The sequence below is a fragment of the Lygodium microphyllum genome, chromosome 10 (genome assembly GCF_053477565.2).
Source record: "Lygodium microphyllum isolate KBCC chromosome 10, Lygodium_microphyllum_v1.1.10, whole genome shotgun sequence".
Lineage (NCBI taxonomy): Eukaryota > Viridiplantae > Streptophyta > Polypodiopsida > Schizaeales > Lygodiaceae > Lygodium > Lygodium microphyllum.
In genome coordinates, this window is record NC_141144.1 from 76951958 (window position 1) to 76973254 (window position 21297).

The window sequence follows — 21297 nt, forward strand, 5'->3', positions numbered from 1 at the left end:
CTTAGGGACAAACCCTAGTTTCTTATCTTTATGAATTTATTGTCCCTACGGTAAGGAAAGTAGTCAAGTGTTTAGGGTATGAATGTTTCTATGTTTAGATTGGTTCGGTTATCTTTTGGAAGGTAATCTTAATCGTCTTGTCACAGTTTTACTATCCTTGTGACAATTAACTTTCCCAATCAATACAGTTTAATTTGGCATATAGCATAATGCCAAGGTGATACAAAGAGCGACAATACTCCTTGGGACAAAAAGGCCTAGCTGTGAAATTGGTGTATACACACTTTATTAGTCCCAAGTCCTCAAATAGCAAGGGAAAAGTGTTAATAGTGTGTCAGTCCCCTTTTACATTTTCTTTCCAAATGAGTTCGTATATCTAATTTTTATACTTGCTAATTCCTAACATTTAACTTCCGTTTTCTTTAAAGATGAACTCATGCCAAATAACAACAATTTCCTTGCTAGAATGTGCAACTAGCAAAGATAACTCCCTAGTAATTTGAGCATCGAAAGAAACCTTTCTTGAATTTAGCTATTTACCATGAATCGTTGCAAAAGGAATAAGACTAATGGTGCAAGATATAATTTCTACACTTTAGGAATATATTACTATAGTAAATTGTTAATCTTGCTTATAATTTTATAATGCATCATGCAATTTGAAGAAAGCTAAGTTGTATACATTGTCATTCATAAGCTAACTCCTTCGTTAAAATTAACTCGAACAAATATATCCTATCCTTAACAATTTTTCTTTGCATGATCGACTTAAAACCGAATTAACACCAAGAAGAAAAACCTGGCTTTGAGGTGAGATATCCACATGGATACCGGGAGATGACCCTCCCGTAGCTACACCTTGGACTTTCTTCGGCGGCATCGTAGTTCGAATGTGAGATAGCCTTTTCCTTTTTCTTCTTGGAATTCCACCGTCTTCTCCTTCCTTTTCTTTTACCTTTTTCCCACTCTTCCTCCTTCACTCCCTCTTTTCACTCCCTCTACTTCCCTCCCTATCTTTTATCTTACGGGATACCATACGAGGCCATGATGATGAATTGGATTTTTAGGATATGGGAGTGTGTGGACACCGGCTTGTTTGATAAAACTTAAGAACACAAAGCTCAACTAAGAGGACACTTGCACAAAAAGATCTAAAAAGTGAGTGAAGGAATTAATGCAAGAGAATGGAAATCCGCAAGGTAGCCTAAGGAGAAAGTAGGCCTATGGGTGTGACTTGAATAGTCTAAAGAGCCAAGAGGGGAAAAAAAAGAACAAGGGCTTAGGGGGGAAATTAAAACCGGGAGGGGAAACAAGGGGGCTTAGGGGGGGGGGGGGAAATTTAAACCTGGGGGGTCATAAAGACTTTGGGGGGATTAAAATCCGGAGGGGAAAAAGCAAGGCTTAGGGGGGGATTATACCAGGAGGGGGGGGGAAAGAAGGCCTTAAGGGGGGTTTAAAAACCTGGGAGGGGGGGGAACAAGGCCTTAAGGGGGATTTAAAATCCCGGGAGGGGGGGGAAACAAAGCCTTAAGGGGGGTTTAAAAACCCGGGAGGGGGGGGAACAAGGGGGTTTAAAGAAAAACATAAAGGGGGGGGGGGGGGGGGGGGGGGGGGGGGGGGGGGCGGGGGAGGGGGGGGAAGGGGGCTTAAAGATCTCCCCCTTAGAAGCTTCCAAGAAGCTTCTTGGAAGCTTCTGAATGTACGTGGCGTGACGGATCGTTGTGGATTGGTCGATGACGGCAGCGGCAGTCTCAGGGTGTAGGTAGCGCAACCTTCCGTCCTCCTCCCTCAGTTCGGTGATATGGCGGCACGGAAGGGTTATCTCCTTCGGCCTTTCTCACACGGCTCCCCCTTCCTTTTTCCATAGCGGCCCCCTCGATTAAATAATGGAGGGGAGGGGGGATCTTCCCTCCTTGCATGTAGACACGCATGTCCTCCCTCCCTCCAAAGGCTCCACCAAGGAGCTTAGTAGCTCCTTCTATTCCCCTCCCCCTCCAGCTTGTCAGTCGGCTAGAGGGATAAGGGGGGAATATTTTAAAAAAAATTCCATAAATCCCATTGATTTTGTTAATGCGGAATATTACATTCTCTCCCCCTTGGAGGAATCGAGATGTCCTCATCTCGCGATAAACTGGGGATATTGATGGTTGAGAGAGCTTTCATCTATCCAGGTGGCATCCTCTTCGGGATAATCTTTCCACTGGACAAGGCTTTCTTTCAAGGTTCTAGATCTTAACTGTCTTTCCCTAACATCTAAGATCCTTTCTGGCCTTAGTTCAAGGACTCCTTGACTAGCATTACAATTTGTTGGTCATCGAGTACATGATTAGGATTGGGTACATATTTTTTCAATAGGCTGATATGGAATACATTGTGAACCTTTAGGTTCTCAGGGAGTTGCAATCTATAAGCATTGGGTCCTAGGCATTTGAGGATTTTATACGGCCCACAATACCTTGGACTTAGCTTCTTGCATTCTCCTAGGGATAGAGAACTCTTTTTAGGGCGTACCCGAATGAAAACCATATCTCCTTCTTCGAAGACTCTTTCTTGACATTTCAAATCTGCATATGCCTTTTTTCTATCCTTGGCTGCTTGTATGTCTTGTCTTATTGACCTTATTTGATCATCCATATCCTCCAACATTTGTCTTGAAGCTTCAACTCTTAGGGTTGGATCAGAAAAGTTTAGGGGACTTCGACAATCATGACCATACAATGCTTGGAAAGGGGTCATTTGAATGCTCTGCTGGTAAGAGGCATTGTAGGCAAATTCAACTAATGGCAAGTATTGAATCCACCTCTTCGGCTCTCGACAGCAGTATGCCCTAAGCATATCCTCAATGATTGGATTTGCTCGCTCTGTTGGCCATCTGTTTGGGGATGGTAGGCGGTGCTAAAACAGAGTTGAGTCCCAATGGCTTCAAAGATAGCTCTCCAGAAGTGTGATGTGAAGAGAGAATCTCGATCACTAATTATTCTTTTAGGTAACCCATGTAGCTTGAATATCTCCTTGATAAACAATCTTGCAATGTCGGAGGCTTTATAGTTTGTCTTTATTGGAATCAGGTGTGCAACCTTGGTAAGCATGTCAACCACAACCATAATAGAATTGTATCCTCCTTGGACTTGGGGTAAGCCCACAACAAAATCCATACTGATGAATTCCCATTTCATTTGGGGAATATCAAGCGGTTGCAGTTTCCTTGGCATCATGACATGTTCGGCCTTGATACGTTGGCAAGACAAACACTCAGTGACATACTTGAGAATGTCACCTTTAAGCCTCTCCCAATGGTAGCTCTTCCTAACTGCATTAAGAGTTTTTGCATAGCCAGGATGTCCTGCGAAAGGAGAATCATGAGCTTCCCATAATATCTTCTGCTTAAGTGACTGGCTTGCTGGTATACACAGCCTTGTTCTGTAGTAGACAAGTCCCTTATCAATGGAAAATTCGTGATACTTAGCTTGCAACTTCTAATTCTGCTCCTTGGTATATATTTCTTTTATCATTGTTTGGTAGGCCAAATCATGGCATGCTTCCTCTCTAGCTAGTTCAAGTATAGGGTTGTTTGGCATAGATACCTTTGTAGCTAGAGATCTGGCCGTTGATGGATTTTGCAAGATTAGGGAATTTAGGAATGCCTTGCGACTAAGTGCATCGGCAACTACATTCTCTTTCCCTGGTCGGTACTTGATTTCAAAATCATATTCCTCCAATACTTCAATCCACCGACGTTTTCTCATGTTGAGCTCGTTCTGGGTAAAAATCCATTTGAGACTCTTATGATCGGTTACTAGAGTAAACTTGTTACCCAACAGGTAGTGTCTCCAACGCTTTAGAGCATGGATGAGAGCTAGTAATTCCAGATCATGCGTGGCATAATTCTTTTCATGACTCTTCAATTTCCTTGAAGAGTATGCTACTGGATGACCTTCCTGCATAAGTACACACCCCAAGGCAAGAATGCTAGCATTAGTTACTACCTCGAACTCCTTATTGAGGTCAGGAAGTTTTAGAATAGGTGCTAATACCAAATGTTGCTTCAATTTGTCGAAGCTATTTTGTTCGGAAGTTGACCATGTAATGGAAGTCTGCTTCTTTAGTAAGTCTGTAAGAGGTGTTGCAATCAAAGCATTGATAAAGACCCTATACCATCCTGTCAAGCCAAGAAAGCTACGTAATTCTTTGACAGATACTGGTATTGGCCATTGAAGCACATCTCTGACTTTGGCTGGGTCTACTGATATTCCTTCCGATGATACTATGAATCCCATATATTCAATCTGACGCTTGAAGAATGCACACTTCTTCATTTTTGCATACAACTTATGGGACCTCATTGTCTCAAGGACAATACGAAGTTGAGGTTCATGATCTTCTTCCTGTTTAGAATAGACTAAAGTGTCATCGAAGAATACAAGCACGAAATCATCAAGATATGGTCTAAAAATATCCAACATTAATCTATTGAAGGTGGCAGGTGCATTTGTAAGCCCGAATGACATAACCAAGAACTCAAAGTGCCCATATCTTGTATTGAAGGCCGTCTTTGGAATATCTTCTTCATTGATCCTTATCTGATAGTAACCTGACTTGAGATCAATCGTGGAGAAGATCTTTCCACCTTGAAGACGATCAAGAAGCTCATCTATTCTAGGAATAGGATACTTGTTCTTGACTGTTGATTGATTCAACCCTCGGTAATCAATACATAGTCGAAGTGTCCCATCTTTCTTTTTCTGGAATAGTACTGGAGCTCCCCATGGTGAATTGCTAGGCTGGATGTAACCCTGATCCAACAATTGCTTGAGCTGTTCCTTCAACTCAATTGCTTCTGGTATGGACATTCTATAAGGTCTCTTTGCAATTGGTGCAACTCCAGGCACTAGCCTAATTTCATGATCTACTTCTCTTGGAGGCGGAAGTTCAATCAATTCCTCAGGGAATACGTCAGCGTATTCCTTTAGCCAAGAAGGTCCTTCATGAGACTCTTGCTTTTGATCTAACTTGTTGAGTTTGATCAGGTAAACGGGTAATCCTTTTCTGACTCCTTTTATGATCCGAGAGACTTTAGCTAATTGGATTCTTGGCACTCCTGCCTCTCCTTGAGTTGTGACAAATTCCCTTTCAGATTTTCGAAAGGAAACTTGACCCTTTCCACAATGAATGTGGGCGTCATTAGGCTTAAGCCAATCCATCCCGAGTAGACACTCATGGATACCTAAATTCATGACTCTGAATTTGACTAAAGTCTTCTTTCCTCCCAGAAAGAATTCCACCTTAGCAGTTTGCCTAGTACAAGTTACCTCGCGACCGTTTGCCAATTCCACAAGCAAGGTAGGTGCTTCTACTGTGGCTATTCCTAATCTTTTTGCACATGCTGGTGAGATAAAGGAATGTGTACTGCCACAATCAATCAAGGTTTTGAAACCTTTACCTTGATAGTCTGACGGTCTTTGAATCACTGAGAACTGGCGATTTGGCCCTTTCTTGTGTAAAGCGGCATGGATTGTCGCTCTTTCGAATTCTGCTTCCATAGTCGGATCTTCCTCTTCTTCTTCTTCGCATCTTTGCCTATTGGTAATGCAAGCAGTTCTTCCTCTTCTAGGGGTGGCGGCTCCTTGACCGCGGCTTGCACCTTGGAAAGGCGTTTGACGATGTCCCCCGCTGAGCTTGGGACATTGCCTCTTGAAGTGACCGGGTTCGTTGCAGTGGAAACATCAGAGGTTTCGGCCATTACTTTGAGTAGGAACAAAGTTGTTGACGTTATTTGTCCTTGCTTTCTTCCTTTGTCCCTGATTGTGACCTTGAACTCTCTTCACTTGAGGTCTGAATGCTCCTTTGTTCGGGTCACTATAGGACCAAGTTTTATTACCCCTTGGTCTAGCTTGCACCTCCTGAATTATAGGTGCCACTCGAATGAGTGCATCCTGAAGATCGGATGGACGCATAGATTCGAGACGGGTATTTACGGGTGGATTTAAGCCTGCGCAAAATTTGGACACCTGCTGCATCATGTCCATCTGTGGCGCATACTTTAAAAGTGAGACGAATTTAGAGTAGTATGCATCCAGAGTGAGTCCTAGCTGTTTTAGCTCGTAGAACTCATTCATTTTCTGTGTACGATATGCAAGTGGCAAATATCTCCCCTGCACGGCTTTCTTTAACTTCTCCCAGGTAATGGACCCCTCTGAAGTCCCTTGATCCTTCCACCATTGTTTCCACCAAAGTCTAGCTTCGCCGCGGTGAGTTTTAACTTGGCGAGCATGGCCTGATTAGTAGGTGCAGTACCAGCTGCTTCAAAGTAATCCTCCATAGATTCAATCCATATTTCAGCATCAGACTGGAGGAATCTGCCTCTCTCGTCAAACTTGGGTGGCTTTATCTATTTGAGGAGGAACTTCTTCTCCTGGGTCACAGCAGTACTTGATGTAGGGGGCGAATTTGGAACCTGTACCTGAGGTTGTGCCTGGATAAAAGTTTTCTTAACGTTATTATATGATAATTGATGTTAGCTTATCTTTAGTTCGTAAATCATGAAGCTACTTAACTTTTTAACAACTCTGATGCACAGCCAGATATTGATAAAAGAAGTGTTTATTTATATTTACATGGGCGTAGCCTTATACAACGTCTCGTGTGATGATAATCCAATCATTACATTCAGTTTGGGGAGAACAACGTTGTATTGCATTTGTCTACAGGAACTGTGTAATAGTAGGGTTTTGGGTCATGGATCTTTAGGAATCGATAATTCATTGGAAGTTCGGGATACCATTTTCGTTGGAATCCATACTTCTCATGACGGCCCAACACTTTAATCCTGTCGGCTGGGATTACATGGGTTACTTCCTCATATACATATGAGTTCATTACAACCCTCCGACCTTGAATATGTAAAGTCGAATTTACGTGAGCTTCCACAAAAATGAACAGCTTCACGACTTTCAAGTCTTCCAACCACTTGATCCTCTTTAGGTTGGTCTGTAGATAAGCAAACCGGTGGGCGGCTATGTAGTAGATTCTTGAAGACCCTGTCCATCTTCGTTCTATGTAAAAAGATGATGGATTATAAATCTGCTCCAGGATGTTCATCATTCCAATTCTTTGTCTATAAAGCGGAGAATGCATTGTAGTCATAAACATGACCCGAAACACCAAAAACTTGTTCCACGCTTCATAGTTCTGCAAGATAGCATTGAAGATGAGGAAATGTTTGGATAACAACAATTTATTTCATTTTATTGAGATCTCATAAAAACAATTCCGTTCATGGTCGGCTCTGATACCAACTGTAACGTGTCCCCTAGTATCATCCAGGACACGTCTTAACAGTCCATCGGAAAGGATATCTAGAAAGCTCCGCCTGGCACTCCCATGGAATGTTACGGGTTTTGCGATCTAGTTCTTCCTGCGTCTGCCACGTAGCGGAAGTATCTTGGCCGTTCCCACTTAGGATCGACCGGAATTAGGGTTTTCCTAATGGATCATTGGCTAACAGCAACTAGCGTCAGACCCGAGCAAACTACTTTACGCAGAAATGCCAGGTCCGAAGCGGATTCACACTGCACTTGGTTCAAGGAGAATGGGAAACGAGAGGGATGCAAAGCTCAACCTCTCTGCCATAAGGCATAGTCCCATTCCGTTCCCCTAAAACAACGTAAATCGGGTAAGACGTAACTCTAGGTCATCGTTCTCGTTATTCTTTTTGATGATGATGATCATTCCGCTTTTCTTCGAGATTTTTGAGAAAAGTTCCCGGCTAACTGGGACCACCCAACCGTAGGACGGACCCATGGTCTATCCTTCGCACTTTCCTCGGTTTCTTTTAGTTATGTAATTATCTAACACATTAATTTGACATATAACAATCAGCTTTTAAATTAGCCCTGTTAAGCACTGGTTCCTTCACGTAATCTTATCACGTGACATAGAAAAACAATATCAAGCAAGTTCTTTTTTAACATTTCATCATTTTATCTTTGAAATACAAGGAGTTTCGCCCGTAGGCTTGTCCATAATCCGCCCGAAGGCTATCTAGTAATCTCCAGGGATCACTATTCCAAGCTTCCGCCCGCGTTAACTAGTATGCGGGCCTCGAGATCCAATCTCGAGTCACGTTAGCCTCTTGTGCAGGACCCGGAAGGCGAGGGAATTACGGCCAGAGCCCCCGTGGCACCCAAGCGTCCTCCTACTCCAAGTAGAACTTAACGGAAAGACCTCTCACAGTGGGTTCGGTTCACGTTCCCGGCACGGTCAACAACCCCCTTGGTTAGGGTCAGGCAAGCAGTCGGGGGTAACTGAAGGTGCCTCTCCCTTCAGGCCTTTAACTTGAAGTATAGGTACTTATTTAATTTGTAATTCATAACTCAAACAGAGCCCTAAAATCTCTAGCAAGCACAAACATTTCCATTAATCACCCCAGTTGTATGGCAAACTGCTAAGGAAGTGTTCTTTCCTTTTTGAGTGTATCAGCACTCGTTCCCAAGGTGTCTTGTAACTTGGCAAGATCTCTTATATTCCGGTGTAGGGCATACCCAACTTGGTTAACCCTAAGGTACCTTAGATATGCTAGTTTCTATTTTACAACTTTCCTTATTTAGAAGGATATCCAAAAATACGTCTTTTTGCAAGATAACTTGCGTAAGGATCTGCCGTCCTTGATGAGGGTTTTTTTTTTCCTTTTTTCCTTGTGAATCAATCACAAAATGATTTCATACATGATGCGCAAGTCCTGTGATGGAATAATCTGTTTAGATTCTTTAAGCTGACGTATGTCAGGCCTAGGGTTTCTTCATTTAAGAAGCTTAGGGACAAACCCTAGTTTCTTATCTTTATGAATTTATTGTCCCTACGGTAAGGAAAGTAGTCAAGTGTTTAGGGTATGAATGTTTCTATGTTTAGATTGGTTCGGTTATCTTTTGGAAGGTAATCTTAATCGTCTTGTCACGGTTTTACTATCCTTGTGACAATTAACTTTCCCAATCAATACAGTTTAATTTGGCATATAGCATAATGCCAAGGTGATACAAAGAGCGACAATACTCCTTGGGACAAAAAGGTCTAGCTGTGAAATTGGTGTATACACACTTTATTAGTCCCAAGTCCTCAAATAGCAAGGGAAAAGTGTTAATAGTGTGTCAGTCCCCTTTTACATTTTCTTTCCAAATGAGTTCGTATATCTAATTTTTATACTTGCTAATTCCTAACATTTAACTTCCGTTTTCTTTAAAGATGAACTCATGCCAAATAACAACAATTTCCTTGCTAGAATGTGCAACTAGCAAAGATAACTCCCTAGTAATTTGAGCATCGAAAGAAACCTTTCTTGAATTTAGCTATTTACCATGAATCGTTGCGAAAGGAATAAGACTAATGGTGCAAGATATAATTTCTACACTTTAGGAATATATTACTATAGTAAATTGTTAATCTTGCTTATAATTTTATAATGCATGATGCAATTTGAAGAAAGCTAAGTTGTATACATTGTCATTCATAAGCTAACTCCTTCGTTAAAATTAACTCGAACAAATATATCCTATCCTTAACAATTTTTCTTTGCATGATCGACTTAAAACTGAATTAACACCAGGAAGAAAAACCTAGCTTTGAGGTGAGATATCCACATGGATACTGGGAAATGACCCTCCCGCAGCTACACCTTGGACTTTCTTCGGCGGCATCGTAGTTCGAATGTGAGATAGCCTTTTCCTTTTTCTTCTTGGAATTCCACCGTCTTCTCCTTCCTTTTCTTTTACCTTTTTCCCACTCTTCCTCCTTCACTCCCTCTTTTCACTCCCTCTACTTCCCTCCCTATCTTTTATCTTACGGGATACCATACGAGGCCATGATGATGAATTGGATTTTTAGGATATGGGAGTGTGTGGACACCGGCTTGTTTGATAAAACTTAAGAACACAAAGCTCAACTAAGAGGACACTTGCACAAAAAGATCTAAAAAGTGAGTGAAGGAATTAATGCAAGAGAATGGAAATCCGCAAGGTAGCCTAAGGAGAAAGTAGGCCTATGGGTGTGACTTGAATAGTCTAAAGAGCCAAGAGGGGAAAAAAAAGAACAAGGGCTTAGGGGGGAAATTAAAACCGGGAGGGGAAACAAGGGGGCTTAGGGGGGGGAAAATTTAAACCTGGGGGGTAATAAGGACTTTGGGGGGATTAAAATCCGGAGGGGAAAAAACAAGGCTTAGGGGGGGGGATTATACCGGGAGGGAGGGGGAAAACAAGGCCTTAAGGGGGGTTTAAAAACCCGGGAGGGGGGAACAAGGCCTTAAGGGGGATTTAAAATCCCGGGGGGGGGGGGGGGAACAAGGGGGTTTAAAGAAAAACATAAGGGGGGGGAAAGGGGGCTTAAAGATCTCCCCCTTAGAAGCTTCCAAGAAGCTTCTTGGAAGCTTCTGAATGTACGTGGCGTGACGGCTCGTTGTGGATTGGTCGACGACGGCAGCGGCAGTCTCAGGGTGTAGGTGGCGCAACCTTCCGTCCTCCTCCCTCAGTTCGGTGATATGGCGGCACAGAAGGGTTATCTCCTTCGGCCTTTCTCACACAGCTCCCCCTTCCTTTTTCCACAGCGGCCCCCTCGATTAAATAATGGAGGGGAGGGGGGATCTTCCCTCCTTGCGTGTAGACATGCATGTCCTCCCTCCCTCCAAAGGCTCCACCAAGGAGCTTAGTAGCTCCTTCTATTCTCCTCCCCCTCCAGCTCGTCAGTAGGCTAGAGGGATAAGGGGGGAATATTTTAAAAAAAATTCGATAAATCCCATTGATTTTGTTAACGCGGAATATTACAAAGTTGGACAGGAATTAAAACAATTTAATGGTCAAAATGTCTCTGTTTTTATTCACTTGTGTGTTGAAAAAAATGCTCTTCTTTGGTGTACCACAACATGCATGGAGTCATTATTTTGCCACACTAGCCAAGTATGGTCTTCAAGAAAGAATCCATGGTCTTTTTCAGCAAGATGCGGATTGGGCTGCATTCAAAAAAGCCCTACACGAAAAATTCTTCTTAGAAAACTCTAGCCTAATGACGAAGAAAAGTTTCACTGATTGGATTGAGAAACCCAACAAAGGTTTAGCTGCAACCGCTTTATACCATGAGTTTGAAAGTAAATGTGGACAATTTGATGCTGAAGACCAACAAAGTATGGACGATCAGAAGATTAAATTATTCCTTCAGGCTGTAGATCCCATTCTGCAAGAGAAGCTTGTTGATCGCCTAGAAGATGCTACCTCTGAATCAGGAGTCAAGATTGCATGGATAGATGTTACTAATGCAATTAACATGATTGCTTGAAGAGAGTGGATGCGACTAAGATTGGGCTCTACTTCAACCTCAACAACTCCATTGATGGAGCTTCTTCCACCTTCAAAATCCCCTATTCCTTTGACTAATTAACCAACTTCTTCTTCTTCTGTTCCTTCTAAAAATGATGTCATGGATGAACTCATTAAAAGCATGTGTGACTTCATCTGAATCTTACAGAAATTAGTTCTAAGGTGGAGAAGCTAGATGTCAAAGTTGAAGAACGAGGATGTTCATCAACTCAAAGACCCATGAGAGAAGGCTTTAAGAGGCATTGTATTTGGTGGGACAACTAACAACATGACAAGAGGGAGTGTTCTGGCTTCCGTGAGGCTGAAGCACAAAAGCTCGTCTTTTGGAAAGACAGAAAAAATCATGCAGTTGAAACTGGTCTTCCACTAGAGCCGAACTTTGGCAATGGTAAAATGAAGAAAAGATTAGAAGATTTAGCTCTAAAGAATGTCTATGTAGCAATTGATGCAGCTATCTATGGGCTGCAAATTGAGCCAACTAAATCAAGTTTAAAAGAATGTAAAGCTAATGTGCAATCTAAAGTATGGATGCAAGCATTAGATCAAATGGAACGTGGTAAAGCAGACAAAGAAGATTTGACTAACACCAGTCTGTGCATTCGAGGATTCGCACAAACTCCACTCTCTCATAATTCAGCATTCCAGGAGATCTTGATTTGTCTCACAAAACTTTCCCCAACAGAAGCGCCCATCTAACCGACGACTTAGGTTTCCTATCCTCTCAGTGTTGGTCAAAGTTTATTAATCAATTTCAATGCATTCTAGGAGATACCACATGACATGCTTGATGCAAGGTGTATGACGATTATGCACAACCATTTTATGATTTAAAAAAACCAACCATGTGAGGTGCGGAAAACAGCCCTTTCATGAATTTTAACTAAGCATTACGTACTGCACTGTTTTAGAGACTAGCACCGAAACTTCCATGCTACTAGTCACCTATATTTAATTATGGAATGACCCCTAAATGCTATGCACAAAGAGGAAAGTCAAAATTTGTATCTTTTCAGCTTTTAGATCGTCGCACAAACTTCCTCCTCCCCCTCACCGTTTAGGAGTTGCTGCGTTGCATAGGTGTAAATGGTTGTTTTGTATCATTTTTATATGTAAAAAATAATAAATGCATACTATAACACAAAGGACGAGTCCAATCTGAGGCTTGACCTCATGCTTTGACCTCGTCAAACATTCACGCACATAAATCTTATTTTTCCATATGTTTTGACCGCGAAAACCCCAATTTCTTCTATTTTTCACTATTTTTTCTTCATGAAAAGTAGTTATTTTTTATTTATTTGTATTGGCTTATTAATTTGATTGAAACTTAACATTTTCTCTGAGTTTATTCCATTTTCACTCATTTTTCCTAACTCAAAATCGAAAAAACCACTCATTTCCATTGAAAAATGCCATTTTGCGGGTTCTAAGAAATTAATAACGGCTCTAAATCATTACAGGTTCTGCATTTTTGTAGTTATAGCCCTCAAACATGATGTAAACAAGGTTTAAACAAAAATTCATCACATACGAACAACATTTGGACCATGAAACAACAAAAACAAGCAAATTTCTTCATTAAATTGGAGCATATTGCGTGTCTTGCGTGTTGCGGGTTTTTTAATAATTATTCTGGGTAGCCCACGGACTGATTAACAACCATTCTTCAGTGCTAAACCTCTTTCCTTAGCCTCCTCTTCATCTTGAAGCAATCCTGTCATAGCCAGATAAGCATCCTTCAGCCCCTCTTCTTTTTGATTTCTTGCATATGAATTGCGTCTATGCAGGAGAGGAAGGGAGGAGAGAGAAAGACTAAAAACCAGTTTCTTCAATTCTCCACCATATTCTCCAAGATTGGAGCCATCATATTTCTCTTAGGGGGAGTAGATCAACAGTCTTCCCTTCTCTCTCTTCATCCCCCATCCTCTAGGGGGCGTCAATTGTGGATTTGAGGGGGTGCCAAAAAAATTTGCCCCCCCCCCTTGTCATATGCAAAAAATGTTTTCTCCTCCATTATTAGCTTAAGCTTTAAACTTTTTGAAAAAAAAACTAGTTCTAGCTTATTGGTTTCACACTATTGCAAGTGGTTTCCTCGCTTTTGGAGTGGCAAACGACATCAGATTCGAGATCCGTCTGGACGGGTGGCTTCGTGTTATCGAAATCTAAAAATTTGGGCTCCTCGCCCTCTTCTCAACTTCTAGATCCAGTAGCCTCTTTACAACCCCGAACCTTGTGGGGATTAAATGGGGAATCAAACGACCTCGGAATTGAGATCTGAGACTTGCATTGGATTCCAAACATTGTTTTTCATCTAGGAAAACTCCAGCTTGGCCATCCGCCATCATTTGATTTTCCATGAAAAGTAGCACTAGTGCTTTAGGGACTTGCCGCTTAAAGTCATACTAATTGCCACCGCCGCCTTCAAGGAAGTCTATTTTTCCCCTGATATGGTAATTTTTGGCTATTTTTAAGCACTTCTCGACATTAAAAATCATATATCATTGGCTACCACGGGATAGGGTGACTCAGCTCATCGAATTCCACGAAGAGATCTGCACATAAACAACAAAAAGGAGTATCAAGCTTATACAAAAAATACACAACACAACACATCATAGCTCATACCCTACCCCCTGACAAAACCAAGGCATGAAATCCACGAGGAGTAGGCCCAACATAATCTTGATAGAAGGCCCGAAGCTAGTCACTAACCAACTGCTGCAACACAACCAAGCTAAAAAGAACTATCAAAGAGGTTGCCCTAAGTGGTGGTTTGACTTACCTTCTTGACTAAGAACAACTCAACTAGGAGCTCCTACTAGGCGAGGACTCCTATAGCCAAATCAAGAAATATTTTCTTTTTTAGCATAGTTTTTCCCTTTTAGCGTCTGATTGTCCATATTCGGGCATGTAAAAAGGAGGGAGCTGAGCGTAGTGACCCTAGGAGAACAGGGCATCAGCCTCACGTCCTGTTTCAATATCCAAAAACCTACCAAGCCCTCGCGAGGTGCCACTTAATTTTTTTCTAACGCTCATTTTTATGTTTGCTCCAACCTTCTTTTATTTTTCTTTGTGTTTATGGCAAGATGTCACCCCAAGAAAGGGCAAGGTATCGGCCCCAAGTCTAACTCATCCCCAAGAAACTACCAAGCCTTCAGAAGGCTATAGACACTGCACTAGAAAATTTTCTTTTCTTTTCCTATTTTTATAGGGGTTAGAATCCCTTTTTACACACCTTTGTATATATATATTGTCTTTGAGATATTCAGGGTTATTTTTTCTTTTTAGCATCATTAGTTTTTTTTGGCAGGCTCCTCTAACTGCCTCACAATTAAGCAAGAACTCCTAGAATGGCTGCCTAGCTGGCTGGCAGAACATGGTCACTAGAACTGCCTTCTAAAATAGGTCTTTCAATGCCTGGCAATGTCTTTACAGAAGCCAACAACTACTCAGACCTCCCTCAAATATACCTAACCTAAACATGGGACTTCATGCCTTGATTGCCGGTCCCCAACAAGAAAGAAAACCCTCACCTGCACATATATCATTAATTGTTTAAGGGAAAAACTCAAAAAGGGGATGAAACCGCCTGGAATGGCCATAAGAAGCTCCTTTGCAGCAAAGCCTCCCTCCAACGACTTCATCAACCTGTATGGCGCAATCACTAAAACAACAAAGCATTAAATGTACCTGAACCAAACAGATATGGGGCCCTCTTTGCCTAAAGAAATAGTACATTTCACTGCAAACTAACTGGCCCTCTTGACCTAAAGAGATAGATTATTAAAACTTGAAAACAAAGGACCCTCTTGGCCTAAAGAAATTATACATTAACTACTTTAAGCTACTGGCCCTCTTGGCCTAATGGAATCAAACAAAACAGCTCATAGAGATCCCTCCTTGGAAGAAAGAAGATATATGCAAATATGATCCATTCCAAGGGGAAAAATAGGGCTCTTAGCCCTAAACTAAATGCATCAAATTATGGCCCATACCTCTTGCATATGTAGCAAGAGGCATACGCATAACATGTCTTCTGATCAACCTATGGGTCCAAGATAATAGTGGTAGATGGGTCTCGGCTACTCTTTGCATTACCCATATCAACCATCGCCTGCCATATAACGCGTGGTCTGATAACATCCCCCACAAGTGACTAGGTTTTGTCTCGGTATCAATAGCAACATCCAAACTAGGACCGCAGTTGAAAAAGAGGTCCTCTTCATAAGCAAAATTAGCTAAGGAATCCGCAAACTGATTCCAATAACGTGGAATGAGCTGAAGAGATATGCTCTCAAATTCATCAAGTAGGATTATAGCAGTTCGATGATACATACGAAGGAGAGGATTTCGGACTGTGTATGTCCCATTGAGTTGATTTAAGATTAGCTAGTCCCCTTTTATTAACAACCACCTAGTACCACCTTTCTTAGCAATATTCAATCCCATAATCAGAGCTTTATACTCGGTCAAGTTGTTAGTAAATCCTACCCCGATATAAGTAGCTAATTTCATTGTAACTCTACGTCCAGGATCTTGGATAACTACTCCAACACTTCCTTTTCTATTAGGGCCCCTGGATGCTCCATCAAAATATAATGTATATGTCCATAATGGGTTTACACAACCAACCATCAAGAACTCCCCTATTTGTAATTATGATAGTCAAAGTTTAACATATGTAGAGGATGAACCGACGACTCCATCGCACCTTCTTCATTAAACTCAATAGAGATGCTTATGAAGATTTGTAAGCAATGATGGATCGTGCAACCATTTCATCCGACGTTTAGCTACCTCCTGGTGCAACAAACTCTGCAATTTGAGCTCGTCTAAGTGGGCTATACTTGTAAACCTCTCAATAGGGCATCTTGATTGCAAATCTAATGGTCGAAAACTCAATTTCTAAGGGCAAAACACACTTCTCCCCATAAACTAATTTGAATGGGGTGTGGCGAGTGGCTCGTTTGAACGTCGTATCATATGCCCAAACCGCCACATATAATTTTGTATCCCAGTCCCGCTTCTTTTCGGAGACTATCTTGAAGAGGATACCCATAAGCTGCTTAATGGTACTCTCGGCTTGTCCATTTGATGGCAGATTATAGGGGGTCATCTTGTTATGCTTGATTTTCCAAGCTTCAGTTAGACTTTTAATCACTTTATTTAAAAAGTGAGTTCCATGGTTCGATACTATTTCTTTTGGTGGACCAAATCGAGAGATGATTTGCTCAAGTAGGAAACTGACAGTCGCTTTTGCATTGTCCTGCCTCGTCGCCCGTGCTTCTGACCATTTTGTAAAATAATCAGTTGCTACTATGATGTACCTCATCTGAGTAGTAGACGATGGGGTGATAGGACCCACAAAGTCAATGCCCCACTTCTCAAATGGAAGGATAGCCATGATAGGCGTAAGTGGGAATTTCCTATTCTCTCTGCTATCATACCTTTGATAGGTATCACATCTCTTAACGTACTCAAAGAAATCTTGGAAGATGGACGGCCACCAATATCCAACTCTTAAAGCTTTCTATGCCGTTAACCGCCCAGCAAAGTATCCTCCACAAGCGAAGTCATGGCACTCTTCCAAAATAAAGAGAACCTCGTTAGGCATCACACATCGGCGATAGAAATCATCAACACCCTGCCGATATAATGTGCCTACGATCAAGGAAAATTTAAATTCCTATTGTTTAATCTTCCTCTTCTCCGATTTTGATAAAGAAGCTCCAGTCTCTCCCGTAGAAAGATAGTGCGTTATAGCAGCATAACAAGAGGGAATAGATGCCGTATCAATCTTGAACAAAGTTTCCATGTCACTTCCTTCAACCACGACCTCTTTTGGCTCTCTGAAATCCACAAAACACTCTAGAATGCCCTGAAGCTTCGGCAGCTTGCTCTTAATCTCATAACCAAATTCCTGCAAAGTGATTAACCACTTTGCTAAATAGTGAGGTGGCTGTAACTTATTCAACAACAATCGAAGACCTTCCGCCTTCATATAAAAAACCACCCTCTCATAAAGAATATAGTGCCTGAATTTTTTGGTCGCAAATACCATCGCAAGGCTCAACTTCTCCATATAGGTGTAATTAATTTCCGATATGCCTAAATTTTGACTAGTAAAAGCTATTGGATGATACCACTTTTCCTCTGAAATTTGAGCTAAACAACAGCTAATACTATACATGGTTGCTGCTGAAAATATATAGAACATTTTGCCCCTTTTTAGTGCTTTTAAAATAGGTGCTTTGGCAAGCTCCTACTTCACATCCTCAAAAGATACTTTGCAAGCATCACTCCATGTAAACTGACAGTTAAAGGACACTAGGTTTGTCAACGACAACGTTCTTTCTACCAAGGCATTGATAAACCTCCAATAATACCCTATTGATGATAGAAAGCTATGCACTTCCTTTGGAGTAGGTGGCAGACTCATGGTGACTATGACCTTGATCTTTTCAGGATCAGTCGCAATTTCTACGGAATTGACCACATGGCCTAACAAGAGCCCATAAGGGACTCCAAAGATGTACTTCCGTGGGTTAATAGCTATGCAAAATTTTCTGCAACGCTCAAAACACTTCCGCAAAATGATCAACTGTCTATCCCTTACGGTGGCTACCCCCAGATCGTCGATGAATACTTTTAGCTCCTCTGGGGAGATGTCACCAAAGGTCTTATTGGCTATGCGTTGCCATGAACCAGGTGCATTACACAACCCAAATGCCATCACATGGTACGCAAAGGCTAGGTAACGAAGAGTGTAATAAGCGTTGTTTTTAGCTTGTATTGCTCAACGATCGCCATTTGGTTATACCCTACAAGGCAGTCCATAAACGAATAGATTTCCCTACCCACTAGTTGATCCAAAATTTGGTCAATAAATGGCAACGGGTAGTAATCTTTAACAGTTTGCTTATTCAGCTCTGTAAAGTCTACACAAAGACGGATTTGACTATTCTTCTTCTTCCTGATCACAACTGGTGAGCACCATTTAGTATGCTGAATAGGGAAGATCAAACCCACTTTCCGCAACTTTTGTAGTTCCTCATACAACCCGTCCCTTAGTTCAAAAAGCATATGCCTTACTTTCACGTACAGGGCGGACATCTTCCTTTACAGGAATAGTATGCACAGTTAGACTCTGAGAAATACCCCGAAGTTCGTCATAGCTCTAAGCAAAGATATCATAGAACTCTCGAATTAAGGACACATAAACCTCTCTTTCTTCCAAATTGAGCATGGACGCTAATTTAATTGGCCACAAATCATTTAGTGTACCAAGATCCAGCTCAATAAAGTTCGCGTCTCTTATTCGATCATGAGGCTCTATTGACTCATTCAAGGTTATCTGATAAGTATCCTCTGTAGTGGACCCTTCCTTAAATACATCACTCGATAATGTCTCACTACCAGATGGATCATCCATTATTTCTAGTTCACTGGAGGATAGTGGAGCTCTCTCACTCTGAGAAGACTCAGGGTAAGCATCCACTATTACGAGATGGGCACCTTGAGCTAGAATCACTCGACTAGCAGGTATATCGACTTGACAGTCTATCGGTAGAATCCATGGCCTGCCTAGCAAAACTCGATAGCTAGGACGTCCTGCAAACCTTATCACCCTAAAGTCCAGATAGCATTCCATGCTCGCAACTGTAACGTGGACCTTAGTAATGCAGCCTTATGGTTGTCTTAGACTATCATCAGCCATCCTAAGAAATGTGGAGCCATCTTTTTGGATCTCTAGACCTAACCTATCCATCAAATCTGAACTTTTGATATTGACGAAGGATCCAGTTTCCATGATAGCATGCTTCACTAATATTCCATCCACATATGTTGGAACCCTAGGGCAATGCTTTTCAGAATGATCGAACCAATCTTCCCCCACTCTAGCTATGTCCAAAGGTTCTACTATGTACCCTATACGTAGGATTTTCTTAGATTCCTTGCATAATCCTAGAGAAAGTTTAATCAATTGTAGGAGATTCACGTCTGGTTTGACTTTGCAAAGGGAACTTGCTAGATCAAAGTCGTGGTAATTAGCCAAAGTTCTCTTCTCGTGCCAAACCATTCTCTCCTTTGGTCTTTCCATCAACTTTGGTGCCTCTTTTTTAGCCTTTACCTTCTTTCTTGGTAATCCTTTATCCTCCTCCGGATCAACTTTACTACCAACAGTTTGAACGGTCCACCTTCCTTATCAGGATTCAGGACTTACTTTTCCCTAACATCTTGCTTAGGGCTTCTCTCGACAGGTTTTACAGTTCCTTTGTCACCCTCTTTAGTCTTTTGACCTCTTGTTACAACTCGTAGATTAGAAGTTTCAGCATCATTGACACGTACAGCCTCAATAAGGCTGACTCCACTGCCATGAGGTAACTCCTCTACAACAGCCTTTCCTCTTTGCAATATTTACCTTGGTCCATCATTTTTCTAGAGATTATTTCCTTGTGTGCAATGGTTAACTGGACCTTCACTGGGACCTAGTTGTTTACTCCCTTGTTGGAGAGAACTGATCTTACTCCAATAGGTAGCAGCTAAGTGGCCAGGCTTCCCGCAAATATCACATTTGACATTTGGGCAATTCCTAGGGAAATGTTGGCCCCCACAACACTTACAGCTAAATCTTGAGGGGCCAACCTCTTCAGGGCGTCGGCTCCCTATCAAATTCTGTTGCTTCTTAAGAAAATTGACATCCACAGCTATTTGTCGATACTGTTTAGAGATCATATTCGTGTAGTGCTTCATCATGTTCTTAACTTCAACAAGGACATTAGAAGCACTCGACTCATAGCCACGATTGTCAGTCTGTCATCCCATGGGCCTAACCACTTGATTAGGAATTGGCTGCTGACCAACTAGGATATAATACTCCCTTTGCCACTCCTATTTAACATGCGGTTCCTTTGACTCCCATTGGTCAAGGCCAAATTATTACCATTCCAATTTATCCTTGTTGCATAAGCCTCTTGCAAGTGTGACTCTACTCCTGCTTGGGTAATGGCAGTGTCAATATCGGCCCAAGCAACATTGCTTAGCTGCACCTGTATATTAAAATCCAATCCATGTAGGAAGTATTGCAATTGTGCTGGAATGGAAATATAAGCGTTAAATTTGCAAAGAACTTGCTTTAGTTTCTTGGCATATGCATGGACATTCTCATTTGGCTCTTGGCATGTTACGTTCAGAACACGTAACCAATATTGTCCACCCTTCTCAGGGGCAAACTCCCTACGAAAAGTTGTAAAGAATTGGGCATTACTAGTTATGGTTCCGGCTTCTAGACCGTGATACCACACTGTCGCTCTTCCTTTAAATGTCATGTTGAAGAACATCATTAGGTGTCCTTCATCTTGGATTCGATAGTTGAACATGAGCATTTGAAACTCCTTAATGTGGAGTTCTCCATCTTCTTCTACTAACCTATGAAAAATGGGCAACGGTGCTCCTAATGCTGGTAAATCCGGTGTACCTGCTGGAATTGCGATAGGTTATGCCATGGCTACAACCGAATTGACAACAAGAGTTTGTGTAGGCAACACTACACCCCCACTTTTTGTGGGTTGATCAACTAGAAATAAGGAAGTACCAAGACTTCCACTTGCACTCAAAGAGCTACTCGTAACGCCTAGGTTACTGGAACCACTGCCACTTATGCATAACGGGCTGCTCCTTTGAGGAGAACAGTGTCTTACAATCTCCAACCGTCGTCTAGCCCTCTCAGCACGTTTTGCTTTTTGTATTTCAACTTGACGGTCCTTGCCAGAGGACATAAACCAACTATTTGGTCCCTAAAAACCCTAGATTCAAGAACCACCACTTGTTGGCGGCTCCCAGAAAATGCACCATTGATGGGACCTAAAATGGGCAGGCACTGGCTATGGCACTAGCTGGACCTCATGCATATGACAGACAACCCCACCATGCGGCCTCG